This window comes from Balaenoptera musculus, chromosome 10, assembly GCF_009873245.2.
Source record: "Balaenoptera musculus isolate JJ_BM4_2016_0621 chromosome 10, mBalMus1.pri.v3, whole genome shotgun sequence".
Lineage (NCBI taxonomy): Eukaryota > Metazoa > Chordata > Mammalia > Artiodactyla > Balaenopteridae > Balaenoptera > Balaenoptera musculus.
Window position 1 is genome coordinate 34,144,192 of NC_045794.1, and position 22,979 is coordinate 34,167,170.

General features: G+C 36.3%; 1 pseudogene; it reads right to left on the reverse strand.

The window, feature by feature from the left end:
- Window positions 1-11,976: 11,976 nt before the first annotated feature.
- On the reverse strand, window positions 11,977-20,453 carry LOC118902753 (annotated as a pseudogene).
- Between the last annotated feature and the right edge of the window lie 2,526 nt (window positions 20,454-22,979).

The following is a 22,979-nucleotide window of genomic DNA, read 5'->3' on the forward strand; positions in this document are numbered from 1 at the left end:
GGATGCAAATAGTAGTTTAAATAAAATCCTCAGGAAACCTAAAATATTTACTAAGTGACTGTCTTCCATTGTCACAAATAATTTAGTGTTGATGCTATAAAAGACTCCTTGAGTAGGGTGAGCTTGGAAATACTCAATTAAAAATTACCACGCTCTGATCATTCATTAGTAATTTTTAAAAGAATGGAGCATTGTAGATAACGTAGCAGCCAACTTAAAAAAATGCCATGAGCAGAGCCAATTATTTTATCATCATTCAACTGATGAGTAAAGTGGATGTGGACTTGGTGTTGTGATTAATAATAGTTCACTTGGTTATGAGCTTTGTGCCCCCAAAAAAATTGCACATCTAGACCTTGAGAGAAAATAGTCTTATAATTTGCGTGGTAGTCTTAATGTAATTATTACCATCTGGGACTTCCATTGACTCTCCCCACTCCCATTTCTAATACTGTTAGCAGCAATATCCTTGATTCTGTTACTGAGGATCCCTTGGAATAATAGTGGCCTCACAGGAATGATTAATGACTCAATCAGAGAATGGGGGACAGGCTTCCAAGCACCGATTCAAACAGTGAATATAATTAGCATATTCGTTTTTCAGAAGCCAGTCACTTTTTATTATAGTTCGTGCTGTAGTTCTTTGACTGAAACTTGTAAGTAATTATTTTACATCCCTTTATTTATTGCAGTGACCTCTAATGCTAAGCATGCTTTTAATTTGGGGAGAAGACTGCCTGTTGCGTGACTTCTTAGGGTCTAGGCTTTTGATGTTGGATAGTTTGTCCTTAGTAATAGTCTAATTATCCCACTGGAGGAGATGTTTTGTTTTCAAAGGGGATTATTCATGGCTTAAATCGAATACCCCAAAGCTGCCAAGTAATAAAAGAGATGGTTAACATTCTAAATCATCTTGCCTAACTACTAACTAAAAGGCAGAAGTGTTGGTGTTATTTTGGTGACCAGAGTATTGCATTCTTCTTGCAAAACTGCATAATTGAAAGGGTGGGGTCTGGTTTGCATTCCATTTCAAAAGACTTTTATAGTCCTTAGAAAGCTGGAAATCTGCTTCTTGTCGAACATCTCTTTCCACAACAGATTAGGTTCATCCCTTTTTCACTGAAGTCATTGGAAAAACTTCAACATTCAGTTTTTTTCAAGTCTCAAAGTAATGAATCCCCTCAATATCTTTTTAAGTTGAAACACATTCCAAATAATTTAGTTCCAGCTTAATTTCTTAGTAAGCAATAAATAACATTTCATTGGTGAGCAAATGCACATCCAACATATGCTTTGGTGAGCTGGAAATTTCCCAGCTTGTGGGAAGCATTTCTCTTCCCTATGTTGCACTTAGCCTGGAAGAACATTCTTGATGCCAGGATGCAGTTTCTGTTCCCCCCCTCTCCTTTTCCCCCAGTAAGAGTTAACATAAGGTGGGAACAAAAGAAAAATCAAACACTGAATTGGAAAGGAGGACTGGAAGTAAGTCTTTGATCCAAAAAAAAACTGACTTGGGGAAAGCAAATAAAAAGGTACAGTGAAGGAATGAGGAATTAAAGAGGAATAGCATATATGACCAAGTCCTCTGGACGGTCTGCCGTCGCACTGTGCCTGAAAGTCCTGACAGGGTCTCTAATGCTGTCCCCTAAACCATTCCATATGAATGTCTAGCTTGTTCTCCAAGGAGGAAGATTTTCATACCTGACTTAATGAATGTTTCTGGGTTGCACTTATCTCCCTGTTCTCATCCAAACTCAAAACCCGCTGCCGCCATTAAAGGTTAGTTATTCTTTTCTTTCTCCAGGTGAAATAAAGAATAATTAACCACTATTTATGATATAATAGTTCTTTCTAGTCCAGAACAGTGACTAGCTTACCTCTCAAATACTTTTCAATCAGATTATACTAATTTTCAAATATAATATTGCTAAACTTTATGGGCTGGGTCTCTGTACAGCCAACATAACTATCATTATGCAGCAAATTATAATGTAAAATTAACATGACTTCCATTCTTAGTCAAATGTAGATAAAAATCCTTTAGGCTTTGTGCCATTTTACCCATTAGCAATACCTTTTTTTCCCTTTATTTCTAAACTGTGGGAAAATTCTCTCATTGTTGTACTTTGAAATGGCCCCAATCTCCCTACCCAAATAAATAATTCTACACTTATTTTTACTACAAATTCCCCTCTCTTTACTGCCCATTTGCTTCATTTTTACCTTGTTTTGGCTGATTTTTCATTGCCCTTTTTTCCCTAAAACTGTTTTCAAAAGCAAATTTTCTGGCTTTTAATTTTACGTCTTAATGGGATCCTAGCTGACTGTTGTCTCTTTCATGCCCTTATGCAGTCAACTCTCACTGAATTCTAAAAACAAAATCACTTTCCACTTTTAAATTACTATTTCATTCGAGTTTTGGAAATTTTTCTTTACCTTTTTTTTAACAAGTAGATAATTATCAATTCTTAGCCAAAAAAGAACAAAAAGGAAAAAAAAACAAATAGGAAATTTTTGTCTACAGTTTTTTAAAAAATACAATGTATTTTTTACATTGTAAAAAAAATTACACAATGTAATTGTATATACAATTTTATACAATGTAATTTTTTTTAGTCTTGTAAGTTGCAATAAAGTTTCCCCACCCAATCAATTGCTTCACATTGGAAACTGTCACACATCAGGCATCTGGCTTTTAGAAAGGGACCATTGCCCAACTGCTGTGGCCAAGATTGAGTGTGGCTTTAAGAACAATTGGCATAGCCTTGGAGGAATGAACAGAACAGATTTCATGCCTATCAACTAGGAGTTAACTCAAGGTCCACCTGTCCTATCACCTACCAATTTTATGAAGGTGCTCTGTGAGTAATAAACATATATAATTGCAAATTATTTTCCTTTTCTTTTTTGATAGTATTTTGCAATAATGATGATGATGATGATGATGATGGTGATGATGAAAACTGCTATCATTACGGATAAGCTTGGTGTAATAAAAGTTTCTGGAGCCAGACAAACCTGGGTTTGAACCCCAACTCCACCACTGTGTGGCCTTGGACAAGTGACTTGGCCTCCTTAAATTTCAGTGTCCTTGCCTAATAAACAGGAAATAATACAACCTACTTATTATGAGGATATAATTATATAATTAAAGTATCTATTCTACTGCCTGACACAAAATATAAGTTCAACAATACTAGTTTTCCTATTTCAAAATCCTTTTTACAAAATTATAATCAACACTTTATCTACTTCAGAAAGTGTTTTAAGACAAACACAGTGACTAACACTATCAAATCAAAGTTTGAAAACTAGAGGAACTTTGAGAACCACTGATTCAAAGGTTTCTCCAGTTTTACGAGCAACAGGAATTACCACTTCTGTCCTCAGAACCTTGAGATTATCAGAAAGACAAGTGTCTGAGGCACTTCTGTAGGCCCAGAAACTGTAAAGAAAGACAGCTCTCAGGGAGGGCTTTGCATGCTCTACAAGATTTATATCAACTAGTTGAAAAATTCTACTCATCCTGGCTCCTTACATTAGAGACGAGGAATCTGGATCTCAAAAAGTTTGTGACTTAGCCAATTGGTGGTACTGCTGAAAACTAAAAACTGGTGTGCTTCCTAGTTGAATGCTCTTTCCATGAGGAGTTATTTTGAGTCAACCCCCAAATCTGCAAGAACATCAAAATAATGCTCTTTCTTCCTCTGACCTCAGTGATAACTGGTTAAGGATTTAGAATGCTTTGGAGCAAATCCTCAAAGCAGCTGCAGGTCCTCAGTGTTCCAGAATAGATATTTGAAGTTCTTCATGCAAAAATTCCTGAAAAAAGACCTTCTTTTAACAGTAACTAAAAAGGCTTCCTGCTCTTTTGTCCTGAAGCATCTATGATGCAGACATCAAATACAAGTTGCTCTCCTTTTAGGTAGCAGGAGAGGGTGGAAAGAGCTCCAGAATGGACATCAAAAAAACACCTTGATCCTAGTTCTAATTCAAGTTTATCCTTTATGTGGCATGAGGTATGCTTTAGATATCTCTGAATTTGAAGTTATTTTTGACTCTTCATTTTCTCACACACTACATATCTAGTTCAACAGCAAAACTTGATGAAGCCATCTTTAAAATATATCCAGAATCTGACCATTACTCACCACTCACACTGCTGCCGCCTTCATCCAAGAAATTATGATTTCTTCTCTGGGCAATTGAAGAAGTCTCCTAATGGGTCTGCCTGTTCTACCCTTTTCTCCTCCATACATTAGTGAGAATAATCTCAGAGTTTGTTAGCCAAGCTTCCATAACGGACCTATCCCTTGATTAACAACCTTAATTTGTTTCTAAAAACCCTGCTGCTAAGTGAAAAGCTATTGTACGAGAAAGCTTTTTCATTAATTTTAATGGAAAAATTATGACGAATTTCATTCCAACCCAGGATACCCCAAAAATGTTTATAGAAAGAAAAATATTTTAATTGAACAATCAAAATATTGTTCAATCGTTATGACATTATGTAAGTAACATGGAATTTAAAATAAATAAAGTAGTTTGTGCATAAAAAGTAATGACGTGAAGTTTACTGTACTCACCAAAGCAGGAAAAGACGTGATGGAGGGTATTAGTGGAGGAGTGTTGAAAGTAGTTGTTCTTTGTGAGATACATTCTTCCCTCTGAACAACTTTCTGTATTAATGTTTTTAACAATTTGATGGATCATGCTTGTCTTGCACTCAAAGTGCACTTAAAATTTAAAGTTATAGCATAGAAAGATATCTTTAGTCAAAATAATATCTATAGATGAGAGCACTCGGAAAGACAATAAAGTTTATTTAGTACATAGAGTCAAAAGTCACCAAAAATGTTACCTCTTCATCTTTCTGACTAAGCACACTTAAGCAAAATAAAAGACTTTTAGTTTATTCAAACATGGTGCACAGTTCAAATTTGTTTCATCTGATATTTGATGACTAACAACTGAGTCATGTAAAAAAGAATGTTTTTCCTGGCTGGGACTTCTCTGGTGGTCCAGTGGTTAACACTTTGCCTTCCAATGCAGGAGGTGCGGGTTCGATCCCTGGTCAGGGAGCTAAGATCCCACATGCCTTGCGGCCAAAAAACCAAAACATAAAACAGAAGCAATATTGTAACAAATTCAATAAAGACTTAAAAAAAAAAAAAGAATGCCTTTTCCCAAGACTACAAGGTCGAAATATCATTTTTATGCTCATTTGCTTTATGTGGTTTGGGAAATACAGGTCACTATATCAAAAAAAAAAAGAGTTGTTTGGAAAGTGTCAATTTTTCAAGAGCCATTATGGCAAAGAATGGTTAACTGAATAGGCATTCTGTATGGTAAATCTGTGTTTACTGGTCTTTTTATTAAGGTTTATAATTCCTTGTGTGACAGTATAGAACATTGCTAGCTTGTGTATAATCCAGGAATCAAAACCTTAGGGAACCTATGGAACCTTATATATTTCATGATCAATCAATACAACATGCATTTTTAAAGTACTGGTTATATACCAGATAACCTGATAAAACAGGTAAGCCAAAGAAGAAAAGTGTTAAGTATTATCCTCACCCTCAAGGAGTCCTCAGAATAGTTGGAGATGGGGGAGGGTAGATGTATAAACTCTATTATAACATTATAAGTGCTACAATACAGAGTGCTCTGGGAGCAGAGGGGAAGGAGCCACTAATTCTGCCTGGAGTAGGGTTGAATTCTCAAGGGGCAACACAGAAGAAACATCTAAAGTGGACCTTGAAAGATCTGCTGCTTGAAGGTGAAGGTGGAGGTGGAGTTGTGGGCAGTCCAGGCAGAAAGATAGTATATGCAATGGCTTGGAGGCATTGAAAAGAATCTTTCTTCAAGATGTAGCATCTCGGCATTCATAAACTTTCATCGATGTTGATTATGCTTTGTTTCACACAGGAGCAATAAAGTCTACTGAAAGGTTTAATAAGAGAAAAAAAAATGATCACCATCTCTAAGCATAAGGCTGTTGTGAAAATATCATTTCCTGTTGGAGTTTTCTATTGCTGCAAAACAACTCACTCCAAACCTGAAGACATACAGCAGCAACCATTTTATGCTTATGGATGATGTAAGCCAGGAGTTTGAACAAAGAATAGCAGCGAGGGCTTGACTCAGCTTCATGAAACTGGGTACTCACTTGGGAAGATTGGAACTGCTGGGGGTGCCTTAAATAGCTGGGCGTTGGAGTCACCCAGAGGCTCTTCACTCACATGTGTACCACCAAGGCTGAGGTGGTCTTAAAGCCAGAGCACCTACACAGTCGGCTGTCCATATCTACATCTACCTGGTTGGTTGATCCATAGATGTGGACAGAACCTGGGGACACGGAGGGCCACTTTACCACCCATTTTACATAAGGGACTTGAACATCCAAGGATTTGGGGCTCCGCAGGGGCTTCTGGAGCCCAATCCTCTTGCAGATACTGAGAATGACTGTACATGAACTCTCTAGGTTTCCTGGGCTTCTCCCAGTAGAGGCTGGTTCCTAGAGGGAGGAAAAGGCCTAAGAACAAGCTTTCCAAAGAACTGGATGGAAGCTGCCTACTCTTTACCGAATTAGCCTCAGATGTCACAGAATGCCACTTTCTTCATATTCCATTGATTGACACAGTCCCAGTGGAAGGAATAGGGTCTTAAACCCCATGTCTTCATAACAGGGGTGCCAAAGAATTTGTAGCCATTTATTTAAATCTCCACATTCGACACATTACAAAACATCTAACAATCACACTACAGTATTTTCTGTATAAGTTATAATGGAAGAAATTGCTTTCTGGTGTTAACTGTCAGGTAAAATCTTTCTTCTTCTGAACAATTGGTGTATTTTTACTTTATGGTTACTTGAATCTGAAAAATGACTGTATTTCTCTTAAGTTTGGTGAACTTTGAACACTTTTATGTTGTTATTTAAAATATTTTTAAAAGAAAGCACAGAGTAAACAACTAAAATCTGTTTCTAGGTGGCTATAGTTTTAGTTCACATGCATATGGAGTAAGGGCAGGAGATGAGGATGTGAAGATAGCCAGGGACCAGATCATAAAGACCATATATGTTCTGCTAAAGACTGCACTACTTTAATTTATGTCATCTAATTTAATCTCTATATCCATACTATGGTATAGGCATTAACACTTAACACTTGTAAAGAAAATGACCAGGATAAATGATTTTTTTTTTTTTTTTTGCTTTAAAGTTCAAAAGCAGCATGATGGATTTATAACTACATATTTTAAATCTATCTTTCATTTTATTATAACATTGTAGTTTAAGCAAAATAATTTTACAAAATTTCCTTTTGAGGTGAACTACAGCAGTGCTTCTGGAACTATCTGTGGTGAAGGACCCATTTTATTTTTTATTTTCAATCTGCCATTCACTGACATTTTATGTAAAATATAATTACAAGTAATTATAAGAAAAATGAAATGAGAAAAGACATATGAAATAGAAGCCAATTTTTTTGTTATTAGATTTAACAGATATAAGATTACTTTGTCAAGTTTCTATAAAGTTTCTAAGTGCTGACTTTCAGTTTCTGTACTTTAACTGGCAACAAACAGTTATTAGACCACCAACTGTCTCTAGACCAACTCTGAGTAACATTGACCTAGAGGATTATATTTATGCAGATAGATAATTTTTCATGCCTTGATCTCTCACCCAAAACACAGTTACTGGTCTACCCAGGGTGGCCCCCTCAGTCACCTCTTCCAGCTTGGTTTTTCTCAAGCTTTGCAAACAACTTTCTTTCAGTGATTTATGCAGAAGGGTCCACTTACTCCAAATTGTCTGGGAAATTGTTAGTGCCTTGCCCATTGTTCAGCCTCAGCTGGTGTTCAAGGACCAGAGCAAGTCTTCTGGTGATTAAGCAATGGCATATGCATACTATGCTCATAATTTATAGGCAGCCATGTGCTTCATCACACAAAGTTTCTGCCTGGATTGAAAGGTAGAGAATGGATCTATTTGAATGTTGTCTGTGTACGGAAAGTAGAAGATGACTGTATATCGATGCTGTGTATTTGTTTGCTGAAAGAGTACTCTAAAAATATTTTATGTCTCTAGAAAAATGTGTGTAGATTAAGAATTCTTCTTTGCATAGCTTGGCTGAATTTTTGCTAGAGTTTTGTGGTAAACTATATGCTACATGAGTAATTTCTAAGCTCCTTTTCCAAAAACGAGAAAAGAATGCAGTTTTAATTTAATATCAGAAGAATTTTCCAATCTTGGGTGCCTTATGAGGTTTGGCAACATCAGATTGGCATAACATTTTCCAAAGTGAATTTCAAAGGATTAGAGCTTTCTTTTCCTGATTCTTATCCCTCAGTAGATGATTTATTTTCAGAAGACATTGTTGACAAAACCGTGGTAGACCAGCCCAGCTAAGACAAGTAGATTATCAACTGGGTTAATCGGTTAGTGTCCCTAAATGTAGTTGTCAACTCTTATTGTACGTTGAAAACACCTGTGGAGCTTTAAAAAAATACTGATGACTGCGTCTCATCCCAAGATCTGAATTTATTATTCTGGGGTAGTACTTGGTCATGGATACTTTTTAAAAGCTCACATAGTAATTCTATTCGTCAAAGTCGAGAACCACTGCCCTAAACTAAAGGATGCAATGATGGAAAAGTCAATATAATTGTGGTCAAATTCTATTCTCATTAGGTTACAGGAAAAATTTTACTTCACTAGTTGATTAAAGTAATATATGTGCTTAACACCTTTATTGTTGTATGTAAAAACCTGACAATTTGAGAAATAAAAATATTACAAATAAATAGCTAAAAATAATTTGCTGTTATAGACTAATTACATTATCCTCGTTTTATCGTCACATGTTAAAGAAGTTATTTTATTATTTTGTTATTTGTTTGAAGTTATTTATTATTTTGGCTTTAGAATTACAGACACTAAAGTACAAATAACCTATGAAAATTATCTATGGTCATAACTAAAAGAAGTAGTGCAGAACGTCCCATTTGGGGCTTTTTAGTTTGAAATCTAGTGTCTTTTTATTTATCAGAAGCTTAGTATTTTACAGTCAGTGTCTTTTCCCCACTGATACTTTTGGCCCAAAATATGTCCCTACTCTTCCATAGGCCAACATCTGAATGAAAACTTAAGATAGATGCCTGCCAGCTTTTGAAGTGTCTATAATCTACTCTTGGTCCGTTTTCTAACATTAAGCTCTTTCTCCATTGTTTCATTTGAATTTTGCATCTTTAGGTTATCCATTGGTTTGGAAACCTAACCTCAGGGCTGAACTTCTTGGTTCTTGAACTTGGTTTGTGTTTGGACCTGACTGTCTTCTTGCCTTGAGAGAACCAGTCTATAACACACTTGCAGCCCATCAGTCCCATCCATGACCTCCTATGGTCCCCAAGTAAAAATGGGGACAAGGCAGCCAGAACATTAACATTTAGATGACCTTATTCCACATTCTAAACCAGATTCCCATTTTATACAAGCACAAATTCAAATAAAATGGAATGAGCTAACTATCAATGACAAAACTGAGAATATAAATTTCTGGGTTATGTTTCCAATACATTTCTATGCCTGCACCGGGTACATGCAGACACTGAAAACAGAGCAATTTTAACTTCTATCTTCCATAGTTAATAAGGTATGGGGATTTATGTGCTCATTGACTCAGTTGGTGAATAAGGTGAATTTTAGAGTACTCTTTTGGCAAACAAATACACACAGCAGGTTAAAATTGCCTTAAGAGCTAGTTAGTATCTCAAGAAGCAAACACTTCCATATCTACTAACTAGGACAACTCTGCCTTACAAATGCACACCATTGGTCACAAATACAGCAAGGAATGTGGTGGCATTAGTACAACCAACTGCCATTACTAGAAAAACACAACCATAACCATGCAAGTCACAATTAGTGTATTACTTTTAAATGATATGTATTGCTCTGAAGTCAAGTTTTTTTTTTAAATAATTTCCTTTTTAAAATATTTATTTATTTATTTGGCTGCACCGGGTCTTAGTTGCGGCAGGCAGGATCTTCAATCTTCGTTGTGGCACATGGAATCTTTAGTTGCGGCATGCGGGATGTTAAATGTTGTGGATATTTGAAAATATTTTTAATTATTTGATCAATACATACAACTAACCTGGAGCAGAGAGAAATCAGTACATATTTGAGAGCTTCAGCAATCTTCTACACATTCTAAATTCACAGGATAGTTGCATAGTTACACATTAAATGGTGTCACAAGTTTGTGAAGAATGTGCAAAGCTCCTTCTCTAATCTTTAATATGATTTAGACAATCAGGTCATTACAACCCCAATTGTTATGCAAAAAAGAGCTTCTATAATTTGTGAAGTTTGAGTTAAAAATAGGATGTAAAGATTTCATTAAACTCTATTGTTACTAACAATATCAAAGCTGAGCCTCACAGGTAGTTAATACAACATATTGAAGTAGGTAGTCCCATGAATGCCAAAATGGTTAGTCAATTTGTTCATAAACACTATTGTTTGGGATATTATAAACAGAAGTGATTGTCTTCCCATTTTCAAACAGATGTTATTGACGTGGATTAAACACAGATAAGAGTGAATCAATTCAGGCAAATATCAAGAAAAATACAACCAGAAAAAATGCTATGCTCTATTTAGAGAGTGACTAATTCGATATTTCTATGGTGTTGAAAGGAATATTCCAGAAAATAATATTTTTGTTTCCAGAAAATAATAGATTATATGCTGTAGTAACAAACTTAATTTCAAAATTATTGGAGATATATATTTTTGATTTTGCATTTCCCAATCTGTGTTTCCATCATAAAATAATTTTTTCCAAAAATTGGATTATTTATGAAGCTTTTAAAAAAATCCTTCATCTTCATGTTCACCCTCAAAATCATCATTTATTGTACCAGACAATACTTAAAGGAACACATATTTCCTTATTAATATTCTATAATAAGTTTCTTAGGCTCATTGATCAATGTAATGCAAATCTCCCTCGATTTATGATAGGGTTACATCCTTTTATGCCCATTGTAAGTTGAAAATATCGTAAGTTGAAAACATCGGAAGTCAAAAATGCATGTTATACACCTAATCTACTGAGCATCATAGGTTAGCCTAGCCTACCTCAAACATACTCAGAATTAAATTAGCCTACTGTTGGGCAAAATCACCTAACACAAAGCCTATGTCATAATAAAGTGTTGATTATCTCAAATAATTTATTGAATACTATACTGAAAGCGAAAAACAGAATGGTTCTGTGGGTACAGAATGTTTGTGAGTGTATCAGTTGTTTACCCTTGTGATTGCGGGGCTAACTGGAAGCTGCAGCTGCTGCCCTGCCCAGCATCACAAGAAAGGATCATACTGCATACTGCTAGTGCAGGAAAAAAAATCAAAATCCAAAATTCAAAGTATGGTTTCTACTGAATGTGTATCACTTTCACACCACGGTAAAGTTAAAAAAATCATTAAGCCAAAGCATCATGAATCAGGGACTGTCTGTACAGGCAATATTATTTAGTGATGTTAAAAACAACTGGGTCTAAATACTGCATTAATTTCTTTTCCTAGCAATGGGTTCATTCACTTCAAACCAGACAGATTCCAATTTATTACACACATTCACTATGAAACTGTATATTTCAGGCTTACCACAAGACAGCAGTAACATTCTAAAAGCAGAGGTATACACCTATAAATATAGAGACCTCAAACTATCTCTTACAGAGATGCTTGTCAGTATGGCAAACTAAGCTAATCAGATGCTCTGCTTTTTACCGCAACACTTTAAAAAAAATCAGTAGAATAAAATATTTAAATGAAAAACATTTAAATTACATGGTTTAATTCAAAAAGAAGAAGCCAAGTAAAAAAACATCTGAACCAAAAGGGTAAGGACATTTACATTTTACCTGCTTCCAGGAGAGTTGGGATCTCCTCTACATCTTGGGCACTAGAGTTTTAACATCCAAAAGGGCGTAGGAAATGGTTCTTCTAACATGTGGAGGCAGAAGTTGGAACTGAATCCCTTCCACAAACCCTAGAGCCTTACAGAGCTGTCCTGGCCCTAATAAGAGAGTAGAGGAAATGCCGTACAGCACTCTGGGTAAGCAGAGATGTAATAGTTTATCTCTATCAAGTGCTTGTTGTAAAAGAAGAAAAAACAAGGATCCTAGGAAAAATTAAAATTCCAGTTAAGATGTGAGCCTAGGGTTGTGTTATTCCAAGGCTCTTGTTCTTTCCTTTGGTTTATGCTGGCTGTCCTTTCTCAGAATTGTCTTTATATTTGTGTAGAGTAATAAAGAATTTTCCTCTTGAATCCATAACCTAAGCATAGGATTCTCTATGTACACACAATTTCTACAACATTTATATGCATGTCACCCTGCCAGCCTTGGTAAACTCTTTTTTGGAAAGGATATGGTCTTTCTCTTATTTTTTATGCAATTATTCTCTAGCATAGATCTCAAAGGTCTGCAAACTAGTGAACATCACAGTAAAGCAGTGCAAACTTCAGCCGCCAGCTTCAGAGCTTAATTAGGTCAGAAACTGAATTCCAGTATGCCACGGTGTATGCTCCAGAGCAGAATTTCATTGATTCCCCCACTTGAGTTAAAAGACATTGTTGCAGTTACAAAGCCTCCCAGCCTAGAAAAACTATATTTTGAGAAAGGATGCAGGTGGATATGAATATTGGATTTGAGTACTGAAGTTACCTTAAGAAGAATCTTGATGTTACACTTGTGATTTTAAAAATAGGCTGTTGGAAACTAACTTGTTGCTCATGAAGGGGCTCTGAAATACTTCAACACTGCACCATATAAGCAGAGTCATCTATAAAACTGTATACTCAAACATCACACATGTACCAAAAGTAAGGAGATCATTCATTCTTTAATTGCACGCACATTTTCATGAGCTGCAAAGATGAGAACGAGTAAGTAGATGTAAGCACTGTATAGATCCTCTTATTTCATCTCTCGTAACAGGCACCCCTTCTTACCAGGGTTTATCATGAAGTTGATAATTGAAATTTTTATCCCTAATGTGACCTAAATGTTAAATAAACCCACCTGATAGACTGATTGAGATATAATAACATAGGTTACCAGAAATAACTCTAGAATAAATTATATGCTAGGGAAACTTAAAGCAGGGACCCTGATCAGAAAGAAGTATGGGGGCTTCCCTGGTGGCGCAGTGGTTGAGAATCTGCCTGCTAATGCAGGGGACACGGGGTCGAGCCCTGGTCTGGGAAGATCCCACATGCTGCGGAGCAACTAGGCCCATGAGCCACAACTACTGAGCCTGCACGTCTGGAGCCTGTGCTCCGCAACAAGAGAGGCCGCGATAGTGAGAGGCCCGCGCACCGCGATGAAGAGTGGCCCCCGCTTGCCACAACTAGAGAAAGCCCTCACACAGAAATGAAGACCCAACACAGCCAAAAATTTAAAAAATAATAATTAATTAATTTAAAAAATAAAAAAAGAAAGAAGTATGGAATAGAAGGGTGTTTTCTAAACTGTAATCATCAGAGCCACATTTTTATGATTTTCTATATCTAAATAACTCCTGAGCTATTATTTACCTAATATTTTCCTTTAAATTGTCTGTTTTTAATTTAATCAATCAACACGTTTTTCTCAAAACTTTGGTCTAAAAACAAACAAAAAAGGAAAGAAAGAAAAACAAAAACGTTAGTGGAAACTTCATGGTTCCAGTTGGGAGAAGGGAGAGGAGGAGCCTGGAGCTGAGGCTCTGAGGCCCTCCAGAGAAAATCTTCGTCCTTGAAGTGCTCCCTTGAAAGGAGTGCTATACCCAGCCTCCAGCTGGTGAAGAGGGCACATTCAATAATGGTCTGAGGGCCAGAGGGCCTGGAAGGGGCAGGGGCCCAAAGGCTCACAGGAAGTATTCAGCCACTGGCTTCTTTTTTTTTTTTTAAAGTCTTCTAAACTTATTTAATTAATTTATTTATTTGTTTATTTTTCGGCTGTGTTGGGTCTTCGTTTCTGTGTGAGAGCTTTCTCTAGTTGTGGCAAGCGGGGGCCACTCTTCATCGCGGTGCACGGGCCTCTCACTATCGCGGCCTCTCTTGTTGCGGAGCACAGGCTCCAGACGTGCAGGCTCAGTAGTTGTGGCTCACGGGCCTAGTTGCTCCACGGCATGTGGGATCTTCCCAGACCAGGGCTCGACCCCGTGTCCCCTGCATTGGCAGGCAGATTCTCAACCACTGCGCCACCAGGGAAGCCCAGCCACTGGCTTCTTGAAGGGGATGCCCCATGTCCCTCAGGAGCAGCCTCAAATATACTGAAATCTTCCTGAAGATGCTCATCCAGCTCCAAGATGGCTGTCACATTCCCACAGTTGTAGCAGTAGTTGGGTGACAACTGAAGAGTGAGCACAGTTTCACTGAAGTGCCATTCATAACCTGTCACCAGTTGGTGGGCCCAGATCGTGTCAGTGTCCTTGGCTGCATGGAACTGGGTCACCACATCACTGCAAAATAGGTAGCCGCTCCCACATGGCTTACACATGATCCTGTTGTGTTTTGGGGGTTGGACCAGAGCAGGTCACACACAGTCCATCAAGGGGCATGTCTTGCTTTTGGTCAATCTTCTGCATCTAGTCCAGGGCCTAGATGGAGGTGGAGAGGCCCTGTGCACACAAAAGATCTTGTCATCAGTGATGGCCAACAGGCTGAGGTAGTCAAAGATCTCGGAGCAGTAGTGCTACATGGTGACGGAGCCACATTGCACCGGCACTCAGCAGAGAAGCCATAGACCTGGGCAACCTGGAGGCTACATGGTTGTCTGGGATCAGGGTGATACAGTCAGGATGGCCAACCTTAAATGCCAGCAGCAAGACTGTATCAGTGCCATAGAAACTATGATCCATGAAGTCTCCGATGAAGAAGTAGTTGGTCTCAGGGCTGTGGCCACCCTCTCTGAACAGCTCCCTGAGGTCATAGCATTGTCCCTGGCTGAAGCCACGTGCTGTGACTGGCAGGTCCTCGTTCTGCACTTTGCTCTCCAGCCTTAGTGTGCAGGGCCTTGACTTCTCTCCCCTTGATGATCTTGCAGCATGGCAGCGGCTGGATCTGCTGGTCCAGGCTGCAGACCTTTGCTGTGGTCCACCCCTCCCCACCCCACAGGTCAGTGTGGGCTGCGGTGCACACAGGTCTGTGCCCCTCCCACTCTGGCTCCAGCTCTTGGGGTCCCTGCCTTCCTCCTTCCCTCTGCTTTGGTCCCTTGCTCTGCTACTCAGTCTTTCAACCTGGGTCTTTTTTGTAGCTTTTCTCCCTTCTTATCTGTAGCCTTCCCCATTTCTCTTGATTTCCATTCATTTCTCCTTCAGAATTTTTTTGGCGATTTCTTTTTTCTTTTTTTGTTCTGTTATTAGTTCACATTCACTGTCCTACATTGCACCTCTTGTTCAAGATATTCCCCCCAATAAAAAGTTAACTCTCTAAAAACTGTTTACCTACATAGGAATGCCTACCTACATAGGAAAATTATATTTAATAAAAATGTAATGTTATATATAAATTATAAAAATATAACTTTTACTGAGAACTTACTATATGCTAAATATTTTTCTATGTGCTTTACACGAATGCACTCATTTAATCCTCTTAAAAAATACCTTGATCTAGACAGTATTTATCTAGTTTATAAATAAGGAAATGGAAGCCCAGAGATATTGCCCAAAATCTATATAGCCAATAAGTATTGGAGCCAAGATTCAAACTCTGACATTTTTACTTCAGAACTTATGCTCTTAACTTTACAATATAATGCACCCAAAACATGTGGAAACTACCACTATTAAATCTCAGGAACCCATGTAATACCTTGTCTCAAAGCAAATACTGTGGAGAACTATATTCCATGATAAACGGCTTCATGTAAGTAACAAGAAAACAAAAAGCACGTAGATGATCCTAAGTAGGTAATAAGGTAGTAAAATTATAGTAAAATTGTGAGTGTAATTAGTGAAACTTCATTTTGTATTGTCTTCTGAATTTAAATGAAGGCTTTGAATTCTTTTGAAAATAAACAGTGGCATGGAAATTTTCCTTTCATTTAAATTAATGAGTTTGGCCATGTTTTTCAATGAATGTTAAAAATAGAAAGTATGACACATTGTATATACATTCTTCTTTTCCTAATTACTAGTTTGCAAGGAAGAGGGTTTAATAGGTAATCAAAAATTTCAGAGATTTGAAATTGATTATGGAAAGTAATTTTATACAATTGTGATTAACTTTTTCAACAGGGTGTATGTGTGCATGTGCAGGCATCTATCATGTGCAATGCCCTGGACCCAAGGGGGCACTTGCCATTTTTCTGGGATGGTCTACATTCAATGTCAATAAATGTTGGCAAAATTTATGCCAGTCAAATACAGGCAAAATAATTCTATAAATTCTAATAGTAACACATGTTTTATGTACTTTAACTTGCAAATTATATAGACGATTTCCTGAAAGAGTATTTTTTTTTCAATGACAAAATCATATATGCAGACTCTAGAAAAGGTGTTAAAAAGCTGAGTTAAGGGAGGGAAAAGGTGAGAACAATTATCTATCTTTAGAGCATAACAAATAATCATGATGTAAATTAGGTTCTTTAGAGAGGGAACAAATTAGCACTCAACCCTACATTACAACGTAAAAGTGAACTATGCTCATAACATCAGAAGTAAGAGAAGATGAACACAGCCCTTTGCTTGTCATCTTGGCTAGATCTGAATGTGCAATGATGAAGGAGATTGATGGTTAGATCCTAAATTTGTTTTTCCATCTTCATTCTCATAACGTCCTCATAGGAGAGTGTCAGTATGTATTGATCTATCTTTACTAATGAGTTTTCTTATTGCTCTGCCTTCAGAGACCTTAATTCCTTGATATGTTATCACACTCCAACAAAAGAACAACCTAACCAAAGTCTAATAATTTTTTGCAATATGTGGGGAAAATATGTTTGCTTTAAAGAATTCTTGCTAGACTACCAGAAAATATTCTGACTTTCTAATAGAAAGTTGTTTCTACCAGGATGAGTTTATGTGTTTTTGTCTTATTTCTCTAGACACAATACAAATCTAAGGAACTTTCTGAGGTTTGAAATTTCCTGAAGATGTGAGATTCAGGCATATAAACAAGATTTTTCTGGTTCAAATGTGAAAACATGATTAGCTTCACGGTGACATTTTCAATGTGCACACCAAGGATTGGGAGATGTATAAGGTAAGGAGCAAATGCCAAAGAGAGAACAATTGTGCTTTGCTAAACACTGCTTAAAGCATAGGTTTTTATGCTGTTATTACATCTGTAACAGCTAGGGTTTGGAGCTCATATAAAATTATGAATTGTCCTGCGATGAATTAATAAGTGTTACGTGTGGGGGTAAGGAAGTCATTTTTAAAGTATCATTTTGCAAGAAGTTTAGCTTTTAATTATCAGTGACAAGGAAGAAAAGTGACAAAATTATCTCCTTCACCACTAGGTAAACATTCATTTTAACAAATTTGAAATAGCTACACTTGACATCTAAAGCCTGAGTAGATGGCAGATATCTATACAGGGGGATTAGATTCAAAGGCAGAAACATCTATATTTTCTACATACTGGAATGTTGTATTACCCAAATTTAAGCTGATTTTATACTATTAAACATATATTACATGCCTGGCAGTAAACACTGCAAGTAGTTTAATAAAATGTTTTTCCATTATAAAAATCTATTACTAGAGAGTTAAATTTCCCATTGAACTCTGCACAAACACTCTAAAATTACTTCTTGTCTTTCCTTAGGGGATTAAAGATATTGTAATACATAATCTGATTCTGTCAGAGTGTATCAGCCTGCTCTCACTTGTTTCAAACTTTGATCGAATAGTTTCTTCTTGTAAGCATTTTTACTCTAATATGATGCTCATAATAAAAAAATTCACAGCTGAATTTCTAAGTAGCAAAAATTTCTATCATTATTTGACTCTAGCTTCCTGTTCACTGTTCTAGTTGATAATTCATAATATTTTATTTTTTACAGTTTTATCTTTTTAAGGGCTGTATAATCTGCCATCATATAAATGTATCACATATTATCTATTTTTCTATTTGTATCTAGGTTTTCCTAATTTTTTCCAGCTTTATGGAGATATAATTGACATACAACATTGTATAAGTTTAGGGTGTACAATGTGTTGATTTGATACACTTATATATTATAAAATGATTCCCACCATAGCGTTAGCTCTGACACCTCCATCATGCCACATAATTATCATATCTTTTTTGGGTGAGAATATTTAAGATCTATTCTCTTAAACATATAATACAGTGTTGTTAATTATAGTCACCATGCTGTACATTAGATCCCCAGGACTTATGCATCTTATAACTGGAAGTTTGTACCATTTGACCAACATCTCACCATCCCCCCCACCCCTCATCCCCTAACCCTTCGTAACCGCATTTCTACACTTGTTTCTATGAGTTCACGTTTTAATATTCCACATGTGAGATCATACACTATTTGTCTTTGTCTGTCTGACTTGTTTCATTTAGCATAATGCCCTTAAGGTCCATCCATGATGTCTTACATGGCAGGATTTCCTTCTCTGTCATGGCTGAAATCTTACATCTCCTTTATCCATTCATTCCTGAAGCTGAATCGTAGGGAAAGGAGAGAATAAAGTAGAAATTACAACTAAATCTTCCACGTCTGAACATTTAAGAATATTTTAGAGATGTAAGGGGTTATAAATATTTCCATTCTCCTCATTTGGAAATTTCCGTTTAGATTTAGGATTTATGAGCCCTTTTTCTCATTGTACATTTTATAGATTTTAAGTGGCTCACAGTTAAACTTTCTTCAGGAATTTGAAATTCTCTTTAGGTTTTCCTAATTAGTGGGCTGCCTATTAAAAGAAATACTAAGTTGAGAGACTTGTGGTAGCTCCAGCATTTTATTAAAAATGGGTATGAAAGCATGGGTTTTGAGCACAAGTGATATAATTAAATATATGGAAATTCTAGGGATACTGCCATCTTAGTTGGAGGACTCCTTTAAAGTGTGTTGGAAACTATACCTATTATCTAATTTACCACCAAATAATTAATTAATGTTGACTTTTTTTGTTATTGTTAATAGGGAGGATGTTAGTAAAAAGATTGGATGGGAGGAGTGTAGCAGGCATAGATGTTTAGGTAAAGATAGATTTGAGCCCAAAAAACTAAGAATGGCTGGCACATATGACTTCATACTCAGCAGTGCATTTTATAAATATAAGCAATTATTTTTCATAAGGAGACAAACCATAGTTAAATCCCTTCCTTCTATCCTTCCTTCCTTCCTTCCACCCCTTTTTATCTCCATTCCCCACTCTCTTTCATCTCCCAACCATAGACAAAAATTTTTAAATGTTTAATGTATTGGGGCTCTTTTATAAATGTATATTACTTTTTTGTATGCATGTATTTTCATTCACATAAACAATGTTGTATATTTATATATATTTACATTTATACATATATCATTGTTTCTCTTTTACCCCAAACTATATTTATGAAAGTATATATATTTTGAACTATGATATATATACAGAGAAACATGCAAAATGTACAACTTGAAGAATGTTTACAAATGAACACGTGAGTTACCAGCATCCAGATCAAGAAATATAACATTATTAGCACCACAACTGCCCCCTAATGTCCCCTCCCAGTCACTTCCTCCCATCAAGGGAACCGCAACATGACTTCGTTTTTTCTTAATATTTATTTATTTATTTTTTTGGCTGCATCAGGTCTTCATTGTGGCACACTGGCTTCTCTCTAGTTGTGGCCTGTGGATTTTCTCTTCTCTAGTTGTGGCACTCGGGCTCCAGAGCGTGTGGGCTCTGTAGTTTGCAGCACACGGGCTCTCTCATTGAGGCACCCGAGTTTGGTAGTTGTGGCGAGCAGGCTTAGTTGCCCTGAGGCATGTGGGATCTTTTCCCCGACCAGGGATCGAACCCAGGTCCCCTGCATTGGAAGGTGGATTCTTTGCCACTGGACCACCAGGGAAGTCCTGCGCATCATGACTTCTAATATCTAATTAGTTTTGCCTATTTTGAACTTTTTATGGTTGGGATCATGTGATATATACTCTTTGGGACTGCTAAACATTATGCCTCTGAGATTCATCCACGTGGTTGTTTAGCAGTTTTTCCTTCTTTTTTTATCGTTTTCTATCTTATGAATATACCATACTTCACTCTAATCTTGTTCGACTTTGAGATTTTCCAGAGCGGGTTATTACTAGCAATGTTACTTGTGCATATAATTTGGTAAACATGCAGGTATTTCTCCTGTCTACATACTTAGGAATATAACTGCTGGTGCATCGTGTACAAGTTCAGCTTTAGGAGGCATTGTCAAAGAATTTTCCAAAGTTGTCTATCGCATTATCCTCTCATAACTGTGTGTGAAAATTTCACTTTTGCTAATACTTGGTACTGCCTGCTTTTTGATTTTATCTATTTTTGTGGCCATAGCAGTATGTCATTATGAAGTTATGAACAGCCTTATTAAGGTATGATTGACATACAATAAACTGCACATATTTAAAATATATAATTTGATACATTTTGATAAATGTATATGCCTGTGAAACCATCATTGCGATCAAGGTAATTAACATATCCATCACCCCTAAAAGTTTCCTCATACCCCTTTGTACCTGCTCCATTCTGTCCCTCCTTTTCTCCCCTTCCCCTAGAACAACCACTGATATCTTTGTTCCCATGTACATGTTCCTTTTTTTCTCCTTTAGCTGTTTCTAAGATTTTTCTGTTTGTCTCTGGTTTTAAGTCATTTGATGTGTCTTGGTTCTATTTCTTCATATTTCTTGTGGTGGACTTTGTTGTACTTCATGAACTGTGGGTTCATTATTTTTATTTAATTTGAGAAATTTTGGCCACTATTTCATTAAATATTTTTTCTGGCTTACCTCTCTCTCTTCTCCCTCAGGGACTCTGATTACACATATGTTAAGCTGTCTGAAGTTGCCCTATAGATCACTGATGATCTATTTTTTTTTTTCTTATTTCTTTCTGTGTTTAATACTGCACAGTTTATTGCTACATCTTCACATTTTCTATTTCTTCTGCAACATCTAATTTCCTGTTAATTCCATCTGGTTTATTTTTGTTCCCTGAAATTTTTTCTGTTTAGAATTTTATAATTTCTATTTTGTTCATTTTTATTTTATTTTCCATATCTCTCATTAACATACTCATGTCTTTTTCTACCTTCATAACCATGAAATGTAGTTATAAAAGTAGTTTTAATATTGGTTTTTACTAATTCTATCATCTGAGTAATTTGGGGGTCTGTTTCTATTGACTAATTTTCTCTGCATTCTGGATATTTTTCTGCTTCTTTGCACACTTGGTAATCTTTTTTTTTATTATTATTGAATGCTAGGTAGTGTGAATTTTAACTTGATAAGTGCTGGATATTTTTGCATTTCTCTAATTATTTTGGTTTTTTTTTTTCTGGGACTCAGTTATTCACTCAGAAACAAGTTTAATCCTTTTGAGGGTTTCCTACTAAGCTGTGATGGGCATGATAAGAGCAGCCTGTATTATAAATGTCTATCCAAGTCATTTGTCTGTTTTTCTGTTGGCTTATCTACTGTTTTCTTAATCATTTTTAGGATATGTATTCATTCTACATATGAGCCTTTTATTGAATATATAAGAAATATCCTCTTTCACTCTGTGGCATGCTTTTTGAACTTTCCCTCAATCAAAATGCTGTTTACTAAGAAAGACATAATAAATATTTCCCTCCCAGGACAAGGCTGTTTGCATTGTAACAGGGACATAAATGGCTTGTCAAAAGGATGAAGGTCTAATGGTAGAATTTCCATTAGCAGTTCAGTATGTCAGGAAGTTCATTGTATCCCATCCTGATATCTCTTCAGTCATAGCACAATCATAATATCTCCTTTGCTTATTGCTGGGATTGATTAGAACCTGTTATAGAAAAGGAAAGACCAGCTTCCGTATGACATGTGTTTGCTTAGAGTGGGCCCTGCACATAGAATTAATAAAAAAAAAAAATCTGGAGATCATTCACCAAGAAACATCATAAAATAAATGCACAGTCTTACTTTTTATTAAAAACATACTTTTAAAGGTGAATGTATATTCAGAGATGAAAATACCTATAGGAATATTTTCCTAGAAATATGAATCATCCAGTGCTTTGGCTTCTCATTAAAAAAAAAAAAGAAGAAGAAGAAAAAGAAAATGAATCTTTCTGCTTTACAGCATCTGAATGTGAACCTGTTATATCAGCTATTTGTGTTTCAAAGGGAAAAGGGTTAATTAAATAGCTTCAATTTAATCACTGTAAATTAAGTAACTTCTCTTTGTCCAGATAATTTCCAACTATTTATTATCCCCAAATCATAAGGACTGGGAAATTGACCTCCTTATTTTTCCCTACTTTCCATCCCAGATAACACTAATTCATTTATCTTTTCAGAAATAATTACCTACTATGATACAAGACACACTAAACTAAACACTAACTCTCCCCCAAAGGAGTTTATAGTCTAGAGGAAAGAGGTATGAATCAATAGGCAACAGAGATCAGTACAGCCTTTCAGTACCAGTTGCTGGTGGGTCTACTTCGTTAGGGACCAATGCCTGAAGGAAGAGACATCTAACCTGACTTTTGTCCAAGATTTTTAAGTGTTAAATCTTAGCATGTAATGAAGTTAATGGAGTCTCTCTAAGCCAGGATATTGTTGTCTTTTCCAAGTAAATGAATATTGCAGATCTTTAAGTATGATTGTGTCTGATGTATGTGTAAGGGAGAAGGATGGGGGTAAAGGAGGAGGAGGAGGGAAGAAATCTGTAGAGAATTAACTAGGTTCTTTTGAAGAAA